This window comes from Triturus cristatus, chromosome 2_2 (genome assembly GCF_964204655.1).
Source record: "Triturus cristatus chromosome 2_2, aTriCri1.1, whole genome shotgun sequence".
NCBI lineage: Eukaryota > Metazoa > Chordata > Amphibia > Caudata > Salamandridae > Triturus > Triturus cristatus.
This window is the reverse complement of record NC_140582.1, coordinates 1,001,719,329-1,001,737,035: the sequence shown is the minus strand read 5'-3', so window position 1 is coordinate 1,001,737,035 and position 17,707 is coordinate 1,001,719,329. Positions and strand designations below refer to the sequence as shown.

General features: G+C 45.3%; 1 long non-coding RNA gene across 1 annotated transcript in view; it reads right to left on the bottom strand.

Annotated features, from left to right (window-relative positions):
• The window catches only part of LOC146863060 (uncharacterized), a 105,271-nt gene extending 87,768 nt beyond the window's left edge, over positions 1–17,503 (bottom strand). Inside the window, exon 1 of the long non-coding RNA XR_014978209.1 lies at positions 17,286–17,503. This is a non-coding gene — a long non-coding RNA (uncharacterized LOC146863060). The remainder of the gene's footprint in view (positions 1–17,285) is intronic.
• Positions 17,504–17,707: the final 204 nt, after the last annotated feature.

Below are 17,707 nucleotides of genomic sequence, written 5' to 3'. Positions count from 1 at the left end.
ACTAAACACCTCACTATACAAGAATTTCCTGACCCCTTGTTCCTCCCCCCACCCCTACGATCCCCACATCAGTTCCCCCATCCCACAAAATACAACCTAACATTCCATAACCATAATATAACCCAATCCTACACAATCTAGCCTTTCCAAATCCTAAACTCCCCTGACCGTAATCCCTACCTGCCTTTGTGCTACTGTAACTAACCAACCTCTAATCTAAACTTATCCTACCTGGTTACCCTTTCCCTGTTCCTGCTCACAAACTACCAAACATATAACAACAAACTGCAGCCAATCCCGGCCAACTGTCAACCACCCCGCCTGCACCTGTTCCAAGCGACAATACACCAAGTTGCCCCTATGTACCTGTTCCAACAAATGCCGCCTGCCAAAAAACTCCCCACGCCAAAAAAGGCTAACCGCAAAAAACGCCCGCTTAAACCCCAGGAAATAGGGTGGGCGGGTGGGGACAAAAACCTGTCCTGAACAAGCGCTCCCAGCCACCAGGTCACCAAACCTAAAATGGTGGCTGTGATGAATACAGGCCCCAGCTAGGCCCGCAGAATACTAGGGTTCGCTCTCCTGTAACAAAAGCTAGAAGGAAGTTGGCACGGAAGCTGCAAAAAGAAAGACAAAGTTTATTAACCCTTAAGGGTGGTCCTACAACCTACACAACACTTCTTCAGTATTGCATAGAGTAGCACAAAGAACTTGCGTACACGGTCCCCTTTTATACACAACAGGGGGGCTCATAAGTGGGTGGATACAACATGGAGCAAAATTAATTTCCATTTATGGACATTTTCGATACAGAATCAATATGTGGGTGGAGTTAACAATTTCCTGAGCCCGCGAAAACATGGTCAAGCAAGGACTAACTGATAACAGATGTGGTCAAGTCTGGGCATGCACCAGACGGACAAAGGAGCTATTTATAGACTGTTACTGGGCAGATTACAAGAGCAACTAGCAAAAAGATAGGACTCTTCTCGTGCAAAGCACGTGGAGACATGACAATACAAAATGGAGTCCGGACATTAGTCAACATAAGACAGGAAACATGTTTTAACTAGAGAGAAGTCATGTCTTTAGTGAATGCTTAATCATATCGTCGTTTTAGTTTTCAACAGACGACCCTTTCAGCATTTACTGAAGACATTCGGCTTATTAGGATAATCATCATATATGTCAATTTTCATCATCTCTTCCACCTCCTTGTTCAAATGTTTCTGATAGGTGACATTGGCAATAGCTTTCTTATCAGGTATACAGAATGACACACATAGAGAACAGAGTAAAGGACCACACTGAATACAGATGCAGCAGGAAAACAGAACTGCTATAATAATACAGAGACCAGTTAACACCTTCCATCCCCATGTAGTGATCAATGCCCAAAACCATCCAGAAAAGGTCCAAGTGCCATTTTCTGTATGAATCTCAGCTGCGATTTTATGCAATTTATTAATAGCATTGTAAACTGATGGCGTATGGTCAGGAATAAACACACAGCAACTACTTCCGATAATTTTACATGCTCCACCTCTGTCAGCTAACATAACATCTAATACCATACGATTTTGTAATGCAACGATTCTAGTAATTTGTAATTCTTCCGTAAGATTCCCAAGAGCAGCAGCAGTTTGATTCGTCACAGCCTCTACAACTCTTGTTAATCTACGAACCTTCCTACTATTCAGGGCAGCTCCAACAAAGAAAAACAATCCTAAGTTAAAATCAAGATACTGCTGTAAGCTAGTATCAGTTTGATCAACATCATCAATGGATAGAGTACGTTTATACCTATTTACAGTCACATTATTCAACAACTTCAAATCTTTATGATAGGATGCAGGTGCTAAGAATACAGGAGGTAATAAGAACGCTACATAACATACTCCGGACCAGCCGGCTGGCAAACGATAATAACCCTTATTCCCACATACAAAGTATGTATTATGGGAGGCTAAGAAAGTACTATTATTTAATCCGTCGATGTTTAGAACAATAATACAGTCGCTGACACCAACAAGAATATAACCCACACTCTGAACACACAGATCCGCTTGAGCTTGTGCCACTTGAATCACAAATTTTTCATTCCCAGCAGTGTCTCTGGTGTTCGTGAAAATGTAGGGGATCGATTAATTGTCTGGTCGATATTCTTCCCACTCCCATATTGTCCCATTCGCTTGTGGATAGCCTTCTTTATCCTGATGACATTCCCTATTAAGTCTGAAAAGTAATCGTCCCACTGTAGGTTTCCGTGTGGCAAAAAGCAAAGTGTACCATGCTCTACAAGAGCCATTATGAGAGAAAGGAAGAGGTATGAACGGCGTTCCTCCTTTCTTCTGATGAGCTGGCATCATACCACATATCCAACAGTTCGTAGCATTTGTAGCAACATGGGTATGATGCAACATCTGGATGAAAGTGTTATTCAAATAAGACTGACGATGCTTCAATTCTTGGTACGGAAGGGTATAAAAGTAGTGCTCCTCAGGCACTGGAGTGGTCAAAAGAAGCAACTCACGGGCAGGAGTCACATCCTCAACAAACCATGTGGTTATACCAACAATAGCCACAATGATAATAAAGCTTGTCGCACAAAGAATCTTCTTCTTCTCCATCTTGTAATAAGAAGTCAATATCTTCCTGAAACTAAAAAGTTGTCAGAACTCTTCCCCTTAGGCAGCCGTTGATTTCTTCACCAGCGGGCCAAGACGGGTGTCACTACACTAATGCAGGGCTGATCCCCCCCCCTTGCCTCATTGGCTCTCCGTTTCACTAACCTAAGGGCCGTTCTGACAACGTCTTTGGATACAAAAAAAATCACTTCCTCGGTCTAAGGTGATATCTTCTTCCTCCAGGAATCACTTGGTCCGGGAAGAGCTCCTCAGTGTCGTCCGGTTCCACAGCACGGCCTTTCTCCGCAGTCAGGATTTCTCGATGGTCGGTCAACACAGCAGGCTCCACTAATCCAGGCGGCACTCTACGACAGTGCAAGGAGTGGATCCAGTTCTTCCGATTGGAGACTCGCACAGCTGTCCTCGTTGCGAGCAAGACTTGCTCAGGACCAACCCACCTCGGCTCCAAACTGTTCGTCCTTTCAAACACTTTAATCATAACCTGATCGCCAGGTCGGAGATTATGACCTTCACCTGTGGACCGATCAGGGAGCGCCTCTCGAACCTGTTGATGAATAGAAACCAAATTATCCGTTAACTGTGCCAGATAGTCATTCATCATTACACAAGGTACATCATACACTGACTTCGGTTTTGGTGGACCCCAAATATTCATTGGGCGTCCGAACACAATCTCGTAAGGTGTGAGACCGGTCCGAGAATGCGGTATCAATCTAATTGACAATAATGCCAGCGGTAAAGCATCTGGCCAAGTCAAAGAAGTCGAAGCTTGGATCTTCGCGATCTTAAGCTTCAAAGTACCGTTATATTTCTCAACCAATCCCGCAGACTGAGGGTGAAACACTGCATGGAACTTCTGAGTAATGCCTAGGCCTTTCAGGACATACTTGATAACATCTGCTATAAAATGAGGTCCGTTATCACTCCACAACAACCTACAAACACCATATCGAGGGAAGAACTCCTTCAATAGCATCTTGGCTGTAGTCATTGCAGTATTGTCTTTCGTAGGGTATGCCTCAACCCATTTACTGAAGGCACAAACCACTACTAGAACATACTTCAGATTGTTACAGCGCTCAAGCTGAATGTAATCCATCTGCAAAACCTCAAAGGGTGCAGTAGGTGTTGCAAATCCTCCTGCTGGAGTTCGTGTACCCTTTCCTGGGTTGTACCTCAGGCAAATCATGCAGGTCTGCACTACCCTCTTTGCCGTACTAGCGATCTCCGGATGCTCCCAAACTCGTGTGAGTAATTTGACAATTGCGGAAGCTCCGACATGCGCTAGTCCATGTGCCATCTGAACCATAGGTTGTACGAAGGCAGTGGGTAACTTCCATTTATCCATCTGCTTACTTCTCCAACACCCTTCATCATCTAATTCTCCATCATTGGACCATTGCTCCCGTTCCTTATCGGAAGTGGTCCTCTGCATTTCCAGCACTTCTCTCCTAGCATCGTGCCATCTTTCTGCCTGCGACTTCACAACATACATTACAGTAGCACCAGGCTGCATCGTAGTCTCTCGTGCCACCCGGTCTGCTAAAGCATTCCCTTCTCCAACTTTATCAACCACCTTCTTATGGGCACTACATTTAACTATAGCAATCTTCTTTGGATATGTTAATGCAGTCAAAGGGTTGTGAACTAACTCCCCATACATTATCTGTGCTCCATGTAAAGTTAGAAACCCTCTCTCCTTCCAGAGTAGGCCGAAATCGTGCGCTACTCCGAAGGCATAGCGGCTGTCTGTATAAACATTCACACACAATCCTGCACTGAGCTCACATGCTCGTGTTAATGCTATCAGTTCCGCTGCTTGAGCTGATTTCTGCGGTATGCGTGCAGTCTCCACTATTGTTTGTAATGTGGTAATTGCATACGTTGCTGAAGTCGTACCATCTGGTAGCTTCAGGCATGATCCGTCCACCCACAGTTCTCCATCTACATCTGTAAAGGGCATATCCTGGAGATCAATACGACCCTTTGTCTGTTCCTCAGTCACAAGAATACAATCATGTGCTTTCCGTGCTTCAGACTGAGTTTCCGGGAACGGCAACAATGTGGCTGGATTTAACGTTGCACATCTCTTTAACGTAATATGAGGAGCCAAAAGCGTCAACTCATATCCCGTTAAACGATCACTGGTCAAATGCTGCGTCTTTGTCTGATTAAGCAGGGCATCAACAGCATGGGGGACTAATACCAACAGTTTGTGAGATAACACAATTCCCTCACTTTGGCGTATTGACACAGCTGTCGCCGCAACCGAGCGAAAACAACCAGGCAATGCTCGGGCAACAGGATCAAGTACAGCCGAAAAATATGCACAAGGGCGCTGCTTGTCGCCGTGCATCTGCACTAAAACTGATAATGCACATCCATCTTTCTCATGCACGTACAGTGAAAAGGGCTTCGTATAATCAGGGGTACCTAACACTGGTGCTGAACAAAGAGCTTGTCGTAATTGCTGAAAAGCAATTTCACACTCATTTGACCAGGGAAGAGGAATCGGTGTGTCTTTTGTCAAAAGGGCTAACAACGGTTTAGCTATGTGTGAAAACCCCAATATCCATTGCCTACAGAAAGAAGCAAGGCCCAAAAATGCACGCACATCCTTCTGTGTGGAAGGTACTGGCGTGTCCAAAATTGCTTGAATACGATCTGGTGTGAGTGCACGCCCCTCCTTAGACAAAAGGTGACCCAAATAAGTCACCTTTGGTCTACAGAATTGGAATTTCTTTCTCGACACTTTGTGATTGTGAGATGCCAAAAAGGAAAGCAAAGATAACGTACACGTCTCACACAGCTCAGGAGTGTCAGCCGCCAACAGGATGTCATCGACATATTGTATAAGGGCGACACCCTCAGGCAGGACAAAGGAATCCAATTGCCTTTTCAATGCTTGACTGTAAATACTAGGGCTTTCTGTATAACCCTGAGGGACTCCACAAAATCTATAAGACCTATTATTCAAAGTAAAACCGAAAAGATATCGGCTATCAGGATGAATAGGAATCGAAAAGAAAGCATTTTTCAAATCAATAACTGAAAACGTGGTCGCCGTTGGCGGGACCAAAGTGAGTAACGTCGTGATATGAGAAACCACTGGATACTGAGGGATCACTATCTTATTCACTTCCCTTAAATCAATGATAAAACGATAAACCCTAGTATCAGTATCTTTCTTCTAAATGGGTAGAATGGGACTGTTACAGACATTGTAGGGAACTTCCTCCACTACTCCCACCTTGATCAAATCCTGCACAATCTGTATGAGTGCCTCCTCCCCCTCCTGGGAAATACGATACTGAGGGAGGCGTGGTAACACCGCACCCTCCTGGACACTAATGTGGACAGGCGGAATCACCATCTGTCCCACATCAGTATCCGAAGTAGCCCACAAAGTACGAGGGAGGGAAGCTAAGACAGTATCCTCTGCAACCACACACATCCGTTTTGTCATAGGGTGATTATCATTTAAGATCACACGTACTCCAGTAGGGGAGCAGCGGATCGTTGCTCTGAAGTGCTTGAGCATATCAAGACCCATAATGTTGTCAGGCGTGTTCGGGGCAAGCAAAAACGGACAGGGTGCAGAAAAGTGGTCAACATGAAATGCAAGGGGTCGGGAAAGAGGGCTTCGAGAGAGTGTACCATCAAACCCTACCGATGTAACCATTTAGCCAGATGGGGGAGCCCTCGGAACAATTGTTTGGACAGCACACTACGAGTAGCTCCTGTATCAACTAGGAACCGATCAGTAGAACCCAAAACATTTGCCGAAACATAAGGACCCTTCTGATCAACCGGCACTTCAACTGATTCCAACCCCCATCCAACGCAATCCGACGCATGCTGCGAATCATGGTACCCAGAACGATCGTTCCCAGACATTTGATACTGATGTTGCCGATCAAATACATTAGGTCTATCTCGTTGCTGCACGTTAGGGTCAAAGCGAGCACGATCATTAGAGTGCCCTCTAAAATTCGAAAAACCCCCTCTACCTCTCGGTTGTCCCTGACCACGTCCCTGACGAGATGCATATAATACCGGACAATCTCTGGCCCAATGACCCGACTGTTTACAATACACACATTGATTTCTATTAACATCTGACCGACCTGAAGGGGGACCATAGAATCCTCCTCTACCTCTTTCGACACCCCGACGAGGCGGACCATATACTTGTGCTAACATCACCTTAGTTTTCAAATCTTTTGATTTCTTCTCCTCATTCCCCTTTGCTTCTTGTTCCTGACGCTCATAATACTGAGCCATGGTCAGGAGGGATGCCGGAGACGAGGTGGACCAAGAACTTTCACTCCCTTTCAATCGAGCTGCTATTCCCGGTAATAAATTCGCCACATATTTATCGACAAAAAGATGTCGACCCATATCATCCGTAAGTGACTGACCACTGAAATCATGAAACGTCTCCTCAAAGCGCGTAAAGAAATCTGACACTGATTCATCAACCTTCTGTTTGCATGATGCTAACATATTCCAATCAATCTTTTTAGGGGGAATAATTGTTTTCAACTTAGTCAAGATAGCGGCAGGAAGGTCTAAAATAATCCGCGGTGGTTTTTGCGCTGGTTTTCTCTCCCTATCCTCATCCTCAATCTCAGACCACCTAGCCTTAAAAGCGGTAACATCATCCACCTTCCGCACAGATCTCCACATATCCGCTAAAGTCATAGTACAGGAATTCAAGGCCCCTTCGACCTCTTCGTAAAAGGCCGCCGGATTCTTGCGGGGGTCAGGCAATGCATTCTTTAATGCCATAACATCAGCCCTATGCCAGGGAGTATAAACCCAATTATACACAAAATATCCCTTAGCATCGGGGGAAGAGATATCTGAATTGTTTCCCGCTCCTTTAGGAAGAACATACAAAGGTGCCGCCTCTCGCATCGGTTTAGCATGCACTAATTCGCTCTTATCTGAATGGGACGTAGATGATCGTTCGCCGCCGATGTGTAAATCCGATTGCTCCTTCTCCCCTGCCTTTAGGCGCGCTCTCTCTTTAAGTTCAAACACCGCGTCCCGCAATGCAAACAGCCGTCGGACCGCATCGAGTACCTTAGAGGGAGAAAAAACACCGTTATGTAATGCTTTAGCATCCAATACTACAGCTTCAGGCTCGAAAACATCTGAATATTTCCGAAAGGCAGTAATCACTTCATCAGAAAAAGTTTCAACAAAATACAGCTTCTCTCTATCCTGCCACTTTTCCAAAGATTCCAATAATTCAGGAAGAGATAGCTTGCCCTTAAGTGCACGAAGAGAAATTTTCCGAAGCTCACCCATACGCTCAGTTGATAACATGGACCGCGTGTCTACCTTATCCGAAACCGATCCAGAATCCTGTGACCTCGGGGCAGACGCGCCAACATAAGGGGGCGGAGAATGATCTAATAAATAAAAATCATCTTCAAGATTAGTAAGGACAGGATAAAGTGGCTGGCGGACAGCATATTGACCCGAGACTTGCAACCTACGCTCTTTCTCTTGTCTCTCCGCCAGTTCTCTTTCCTCCCGACGCTTCGCTTCCTGCGCTCTCACGTGATCATTTTTCCGTTGGTCTTTATCAAACAGCGCTTTCTCACGTTTCTCTCGCTCACGCACTTCCTTCACCCATAACCGTACACATTCAAACATGTCTTGGCGAGCACGCCGTTTACACATACACTGTTCCACATACTCAATCTTACGCATATCAAACGATCCATACAAAGGCCATCGTAACTCAGGATCCTTTTTGGTGTATTTCCTCCATACTGTGCTGTACATTATAGAGGAAAGACCATGCTTCACATACATATCCCTATTAGGAGTCTCCTCTGGGGGGGCTGGAGCAGATTCCTCGAGATTTAACCGGTTTCCAAAGCAGCAGCACCACTTACGGAGTGCGCTAAAAGCAGGCATGCTCAAACAATAATGCAAAATATGCAGTATTATCAAAAAAAGGGCACTTAAACTTTGCGCCGTTTAGATTTAAACAACTCCGGAGAAATATCTCCACATTACCTGCCTATATGTGTTGCAACACATATATTCTCACAATAATCAATACAAGATATGACCGGTCATCACAAATCGAACTCAAATAGCCAACCCAGGCTTCAAAACTCGGAGCAAGTACCGTACAACGGTTCTTACCAATCAAGAGTGTCCAGATTCCAACTGCCAAGTTCCAAAATTCGCCCAAACGGCTGTCGCGGCAGACCGACAGAAGAGGTCTCAGTCGAGGACCGGTGCCACCCAGAAGGTCAGTTCGGAAGGGAAGGAAGAAACCTCGGGATGCCAGGGCTAAAACCGCCGCTGGCAGTGATCACATCCCCGGCCAAATTCCTCACCTTCGTCACGACCAATCCTTCGAGCATCCGAGTCGCCGATGAGCCCCACGTGACGGGCGCCAATTGATGAATACAGGCCCCAGCTAGGCCCGCAAAATACTAGGGTTCGCTCTCCTGTAACAAAAGCTAGAAGGAAGTTGGCACGGAAGCTGCAAATACAAAGACAAAGTTTATTAACCCTTAAGGGTGGTCCTACAACCTACACAACACTTCTTCAGTATTGCATAGAGTAGCACAAAGAACTTGCGTACACGGTCCCCCTTTATACACAACAGAGGGGCTCATAAGTGGGTGGATACAACATGGAGCAAAATTCATTTCCATTTATGGACATTTTCGATACAGAATCAATATGTGGGTGGATTTAACAATTTCCTGAGCCCGCGAAAACATGGTCAAGCAAGGACTAACTGATAACAGATGTGGTCAAGTCTGGGCATGCGCCAGACGGACAAAGGAGCTATTTATAGACTGTTACTGGGCAGATTACAAGAGCAACTAGCAAAAAGATAGGACTCTTCTCGTGCAAAGCACGTGGAGACATGACAATACAAAATGGAGTCCGGACATTAGTCAACATAAGACAGGAAACATGTTTTAACTAGAGAGAAGTCATGTCTTTAGTGAATGCTTATTCATATCGTCGTTTTAGTTTTCAACAGCTGGGTTAGCGCGAAAATTCGTTATATCCCCTTTGGACTACAAACTCCACAATTGGGCTACATTTGGGCTATTCCCAAATGTAGCCCAAATCCTTCAAAATGGCCGCGCCGGCCACTCCCCCTACCAATCTGCCCGGGGGGCAGACCTCGCTGTGCTCAACAGCCCCCCAAGCTCCCATTAGGCTGCGAATCAGCCTTTCTGTGTACTCGGAGTGGTCCTGGGCAGGCGCAGATATTGAGGCTTGTGTTGACCAAGCAGGGGGACGGGTGTGATTCTGGTGGCATAGCATCTGAGCCCGATCCAGAACCACCTTCCCCCGGGCAGTGTTTCCTCCGGTCAGGAGGAGAGTCAGGAGACAGCCAGCGCAAGGTGGTTCTGGGAAGCAAATAAGTGGCACAGTTACCCAGAGGTCTCCTGGGGGAAATGGCGTGCAGTCTGTTGTTAGAATGGGGGTGCCTGGGACAATTGCCTTCATCCAGACGATATGTAGATCGTCCTTGCTACACCAGTGGGTGCGCGGCAAATACCGTGGGGATCAGATGAGGTACTGGCATTATTAGCGGATATTGGATGGTCTTCTGCAGTTACACTCGGTACAGGGGCAGTCTATCCACCACGGGAAATGTGAGGGTCTGCCGCTCTTCTTTCTTAGGAGTCAGGAGTTGACTCGCTTGTGAGCTCATCGAGATCGCTAGCTCAGGCATCACTGCGTTGTGCCCATTCCGTTGAGCTGGGGGGCGGGCTGTCCACATCTCTGAGGCACTGACGGGTCCGGAGGTAGGGCCAACAGGCTCAAGGAGAGGAACAGGTAACAGGTTCACACAGCAACCTAACGGTGGGATGCGTGCGTCAGTAGCTTCGACATTATACCAATTGGTGGTACTGGCGGCTGGAATCAGGAACTAGTAGCATACTGGTTCCTTTGATTTCGACGCACAATTTTTTAGGGGCAGTTCAAGATTTGTGGGGGCAGGGGGAGTCATTAGTGAAGGTACGAAGGGAAGATTCAGCCACTCGGGCAGAGGATCTGGCCTTATGGCTAGGGCGGTTATCCGCGAAGCTGAGGAGCCGGGATCAGGTTTCGGCAGAAACGTTCAACATTTTTCGATTCTGGGCAAATCACTTAATTCCGCATTGCGTGTGTTCTTCTGTAACGCAATTGGGGCTCATGCGAAGTGCTCTGATACCTCCATTACTACTCGGTTTTTGGTTTTAATAATTTGACAGAGTTGCTAGAGAAGAAATGTGAATTGTCACACTGATTATATTGTACCCCAGCTAGATACTCAAAGCTCAGTGCATTTAGGGAGGGGTAGCTTGGCTGCACTTCAACAGTATTTTAAATGGGCCATTGTGGAGGACCCCGTGAATCGGTTCAAAATTTCGGCAAGGACGCTCAGCATTTTATGAGTTGGCGGAAAATCACTTAAGTTCGCCGGGTATGTGTCCTTTTGTAACGCAATTGGCTTATGAAAAGTGCTCTGATACCCCCATTGCTAATCGGTTTTGCGGTTTTAATATTTTGACAGTGTTGCTAGTGCTAAATTCATCTGAATACTTAGGGCCCGATTCACAGAACTAACTTAAGACAAAATCCTAAACTTACTTCCATTTTGGTATTCACAGAAGGCACTTACTCATTTTGGTATTCACAGAAGGCACTTACTCATTTTGGTATTCACAGAAGTTAGGACTCCTAACTTTAGGACTCCTAAATGCCTTCTGTGAATACCGAAAGTCTTAAAATTAGGAGTTTTCTCAGTTTAGTAGTAGTAAAGTTAGGACTCCTAACTTTAGGACTCCTAAATGCTTTCTGTGAATACCGAAAGTCTTAAAATAAGGATTTTTCTCAGTTTAGTAGTAGTAAAGTTAGGACTCCTAACTTTAGGACTCCTAAATGCCTTCTGTGAATACCGAAAGTCTTATAATTAGGATTTTTCTCAATTTAGTAGTAGTAAAGTTAGGACTCCTAACTTTAGGACTCCTAAATGCCTTCTGTGCATACGTAAAGTTAGGATTTTTCTCAATTTAGGAGTAGTAAAGTTAGGAGTCCTAACTTTACTACTCCTAAACTGAGAAAAATCCTAATTTTAAGACTTTTGGTATTCACAGAAGGCATTTAGGAGTCCTAAAGTTAGGACTCCTAACTTCTGTGAATACCGAAATGAGTAAGTGCCTTCTGTGAATACCAAAATGAGAAAGTGCCTTCTGTGTATACGAAACTGGTAGTAAGTTTAGGATTTTGTCTTAAGTTAGTTCTGTGAATCGGGCCCTTATAGTGCAATACGGTGCACTGGTACGCGCTTTGAGGGGGTTGTGTTGCCTTTCTGTGGCTTAGTCCTCAGTGAGGTTCTCATCACCAGCATCATGATGGCATCCATAACACGAGTGGGAAGGAAGTGCAGTAGGGACACATAGTGTCGCAGTGGGAGATGAGTGTGTGCGAGTAGTAGGTGCTTCATGAACCTTGTGTGGGGGAGAAGCGAGTGGACAGTGATGACTAATGAGGTAAACAAAATGATGCACAGTCCTGGGAGAGATGAATGTGTCATAATGTCCTAGATTTACACTCCAAGGGTTCCTACAATACAGACATTAATGTTGGCCTGAAATCTCACCTCCTGACTGCGCTGAGAAATGATGCATGCGGTGAAACAACCGCTTTCTCTGGCCACAAATTGTGTAGTAAACGGAATGAGATCTAACCTCAAGTGTATGCTGCACTTGGAGAAATATTTGTATCTGCTTGGAGGAAGTGCAGATGGAAAGAGCGCGATGGGATCAGTGTGGTCATTTCTGATAGGCACTATGTCGTCAGTGGAGCATTGTGGGTAGCAGAGGTACCTTCTCCCTTAAGGCTCTCTGCCCATTCTCCATTCCTGGGTTCCCTGCCCCCCTGCTGCATTACTCCCTCCAGTGTAGAGCGTTCCTGTGCTAGGGATGCGATGTGTACCTTACGCATGCATGCATGCTGACATAGAACATGCTCTGTCCCTTTCTTTCACTTTTTTCAGAGGCGCCCTTATCACAGGGTCCTACATGCGTTCCAGTGTTTGCAGCATACAGACAGTTAACATACTTTCTTTAAATGGTGCTTTCTTGGCAGCATGTTCATGTTACACGATTCCGTAATTTCACTTTCTGAATACCAGTTGGTCGTGTACTCTTTCTCCGGATAGTTAGGGTTAGGTAAAGTGTCCTGCTTTGCCACACATCTAAGCATCATTTAATTCTTTTCGGTTATCCCCATCTCTCCTGTTTCCTATATGTTCTGTGCCTACCCCAGCTTACTCCACGATCAAACGCCTCTGGTGATTGTATTTGTGCAGAAAGGTGCCCATTCCTGCATACAAACAATCATTCCAACAACACAGACACCCTTGCAATATGGTGCAAGGGTGACTGTGTTAGAGCACAGTGGCTAATTGTCAGCGGGCACTGGCTGAAAGGACAGGAATGCACTATATCTTGTAAATATTGTGCATTCCTGCCCTTTCGATGTGGCGTAGGGCAGCACATCAAAATGACTTTCTATTCCAATTCTTTGCAAATACACCCCTGCGTTTTCTTTAACTTTTGCCCTCTTAAACATTTTGACAGCTGTCTACCTCCTTCACATAAAGTCACAATTACATTTGGCACACCTGAACAAAATTCCGTACACTCTGCAGAGCAGCAAAGGATTGAATGGGCATGTGATGTAGCGGAAATCACATTTTATTTGTAGGACTGAATTATAATTAGGGCTCCCGTTTTTATGGTATTTATTTTTTTAACATTTCTATCTGTATTTATCCATATTTATATTTTGCCCATCTTATTAGTATTTATCCATATTTATTTATTTGTTTTGTGAACAGATGAGGTGATAACTGGTATATTTCTGCATTTATTTAACAGATAAACATGCACACATACTTTGATGCCTCTCAGGTTTTACCAGATTACACAGTCCAAAATAATAAAATAATAAACCCACATGAAAAAATAGCATAATAGCACAAATATTTGTTGAGATGTGCAGTAATTTAAGCAAATCTCATTCAGCTTTGTAACGCCCCATGCTACCAATGTGTAAAGCTATTGACCATGCTGCCAATATGTACAGCTATTGGCCTGAAAGTCATTAATCTCAGCATGTAGAGTCACTTAAAAGAAGCCAAATTATCTGTACTTCTCTGCTTTCATAAATAAATACAGACAGGAAACACAATGTTTTCTGTCTGTATTTATCTGTAAAAATCAGTACAAACGGAAAACAGGGAGCCCCAGTGCTTAATTTGTGCCGGGGCTTTCCGGTGCTCAGCACCGGCACTTATTTCACCGGCCGGGTCTATATGATTTTTCTCCTCCGGCAGATCGATGGCTCAGAAATTATTTTATTACATTTCTGCTTTCCTTCTGTGGCTGATGCCTGGTATGCTGCCAGGTATGCCACCTGGTATGTCCTCGTAGGAAGTCCCACCCTGGTCCACGCATACTGCAAGAGTGTCGTCATCACGTTAGTGATGTCACGTCCGCAGATTGCGTATGTCTTTTACTGAACATTGTTTAATTTCAGTTGAAGAATGGCTGAGGGCAGGCTTTTGGCTAAGCTAGGGCACGGCATGCTGGAAGTGTGCAGGATTGTCAATAAACGTTTTAACACCCAGGAGAAGTGAATATACACGAGTGCCGGCGCCCGCAATTAATACAGGTATCATTTTTATACTTTTGATTTACTTGTTGCTTAAAAGCAACTAGAGCCGCAGTACTACTCCGAGTTCCACCACGTCACCACCCTCGACGAGAAAGAGAGCACTGTGATGACCATCCCGCTAACGCCATCTGCAACTACAACCGGTTCCTCGGCCATCACCAAAAATGACATGCTGTGGGCTGGCTAGCTCCTGGGCTTAGAGGACGAGGAGAGCTACAGTGACTACTTGCAGGCACTAGGCCTTGCCGACAACTCCCCCAAATCGGCATGTCCTTCAGCATGTGGGACTTCTTCCAGCACACAGGCCACAACATGGAGGACATGCTGCTCTGCTGCCAGTACTGCAATGGCGAGTGCGGCGTTGTGAACTTCACCACCGTGAGTAGCCATGTAGGGCCGAAAAATGTAATGCATATGCATGTAAGTTAATTAATATGCATACACTGGTGAGTCCTAGCTTCCTTGGATCACCTGTCTAGCACTATGGAGCAGGTCAGGACTTAAGCACTAGTATGCCACAGTTGTCAACAGTCACTTAGCCACAGTTATCAAAAAAGTCAGTAAGCCAGAGGCATATTCTTTGTAAAGAAAAAAATGAGCAACAAACCTAAAGTGCACGGACAATTAAATGGATTGAAGAAAACGCAGTGTTTCTAGCACAAAATGTTCTGAGTTTATGATCTGAAATGGTAGAGTAAAGCTGGCGACCCTACAATACGGGAAATAATGAGAACAGTGTTATTCTCTCTGTGCAGTCCTCTTCAGTTGCAGTTTAGCTGAGGGAACAGAAGTGGGTTTTCAGATGGTTACATTTGTGGGCAGGACAGCATCAAGGTGCGCACTGACAATGTGCATTCTTAGAGGAAGCAACCTTCTTGCCTTTGTTTGGTGGTTTTCGGTGCTCAGCACCGTTTTTTTCAAGAGCACCAGTTAAGGACATTTATGCACGAGGAGATGAAGTGATTTGCCCAGAAAGAGGATATTGAGCCGACCCGAGAATCGAACCCCCGCTGCCAAGTCAGCAGCTCTGGCCATTACGCCACATACTCTCCCCACTTTCGTGGTTGTTCTATTTTAGATGGCGCTAACATGGGAAAGGGGCTGGTGCAAGCTTCCTCCTGGCGAGAGCCCCGGCACTTACATTTTTACAAATTAACCTCTGGGGAGCCCTAATTATAATCACACGCGTAGAGTGCACCCACATTTAATCCTTGGTTGTAATAACATGAAGTGTTAAAGTTTTGAAATGCATTAACCTGAAACGTGATGTGCTTAGGCCATTGAAAGGTAACATGAAGAATTAAGAAAAGTAACATGGAGAATAAACGTAGGAAGTAAATGTAACTAGCAGAAAACATTAACGTGAAGAACTTGTGTTGTGAAACTGACAATTATTCATGTACTAAGAAATGATTATTAACTGTGTCGTAGTACACGTAGGTAAATGCATTAACTGAAAGTGTCTTATATTTTATGCAAATTTGTGAACGCTCATATGCTGTTTTCTTATGTTAGCTTAAATTTGTAGGACTAAAATGCAGTTTCCTGGAAACTCTGCTTTAGATTTAACAGTTTGAATTTCATATGCTGTAAAATTTGTTCTTTCTCACGTTTTGTGTTGCAGGTGAAAGAAGCATTCTTGTTAGCTAGAGTAATATCTTTGTTTTACTAGTCAGGCAAGAAGAGAAGTTACATTTGTGTGGCTTGAGTCGATAAAGGAATGTCGTGTTTCGCACAGGAGGCGGCCTGGGAACCACGGACAAATTGTTGCAAGGAAAGAACACCGTTGTCCCATGGAAAACCACCTTTTGGATTGTACTCAGAGCAGATGGAGTTACCCTAAATGAATCCTGGGAAAGGTATATACAAATAACTTGATGATGGGAGCAGGGAAAGTACCCCACTTCTTCTGCCTTTGGAAAGAGAGCACCTGAGAATAAGCTGTGTCGTTGTGGCTTGATGCTACATGACCCATTAACTGTGGAGAGAATTCGTAGGAAGACTCCACATGCTGATACCTTTTTCCTTCTTCGTGAAGAAGCTTAAGTAGGGATGTCACTTTAGTGATAGCGTAGGGATAGATCAATGCTCTTTACTCATCAACCCTCGATGCAGCGAAATTTGGACTCATGCTTTCTGATCCTCTGAATTCTGCTTCTTGAACTAATTGTATTGTTTATGCTACATCGTCTTAATTGTATACGCAGATTTGGCTTTATGCGGATTTCGAAGTATTTTTACACTCTCATCTTAAGGTGCCTTTATGTTCAGTTACATTAGGCTTTGTAATAAATCAAACTAGCATAGCGTAGTTGTCTGTGGTGACTATGGGGCATATTATCAAGAAACGGCGTTAAAATTATCGCCGCTTTAGCCGTGCTTGACAATATGCCCTTATGTGTCCAAGGGGGCTGGGGCTCTTAATTAATTGATTGGCTTACGAACGAATTTTCTCCCCTCTACGCTTCCAGGTCCAGAACTCATAGGCACGGCCCTTTCACCTGTATTCCAACCCCTCAGAGGCACTTTGAGAACTTTGCACTGGGCTCGCCCTGATCTCCACAGCTCCAATCATGCCCCAGCCACAACCTGAACCCCGCAATTCCTTAGAAGTCACTTTTTTTTCACACTATAAACTATGCATGAGTAATATGTTGCATTAAGAACTACAGAAAGCATCATCCTGGAGAAAAGCGAATTCACTTAGGGAATATAAGAGTAAGTGAAACGTGAAATGTAAACAGGAACAAAGCTGTTCCCAGGCTCAGAGGGCAGTGTCTGTTTTTATTTTAGTGGTTGTGGCTGTTGCGGTGGTGGGACACAAGAGGAGGTCAGGACCTTTACAGATGGGGCTGGGGCCCCACGGGGCCCACCTCCCCCTAGTGACGCCAATAGTAACGAGTGACTTACCCGTCACTTGCCCATGCACGGTCTAGCTGGCGCTCGGGGCACTGTCTGTCCAGTAACCTCTTTTCACATACTAGGTCGGCGTCTTGCATGCGTGGACCCCCACTTTCGAGAATTGTGCCTCTTCCCTGTGGCACTCTGGTACTCTAAGGCCCGTTTCTGAAGAAACACGTGCCCTGCCGCTCCCTCCTCGCCTGCTGATGCCGTGCCCCGTCTGTCCAGAGCTCTGCGCTCCGTCTCTCAAGCGCTCCATCGCTCTGGGAGGAGCAGCCGGACCGCGGGGGACATTGCTCGCAGCCCGCTCCGCCTGCTCGCCCGGCCTCTCCGGGGCAGCCTGGCGCCAGCGCCCTCCAGTTGAAAGAGAAACACCGAGTCCCACTTTCCGCTACCCGCCGAGATCCCCTTGAAGGGCACAAAAGGCCACA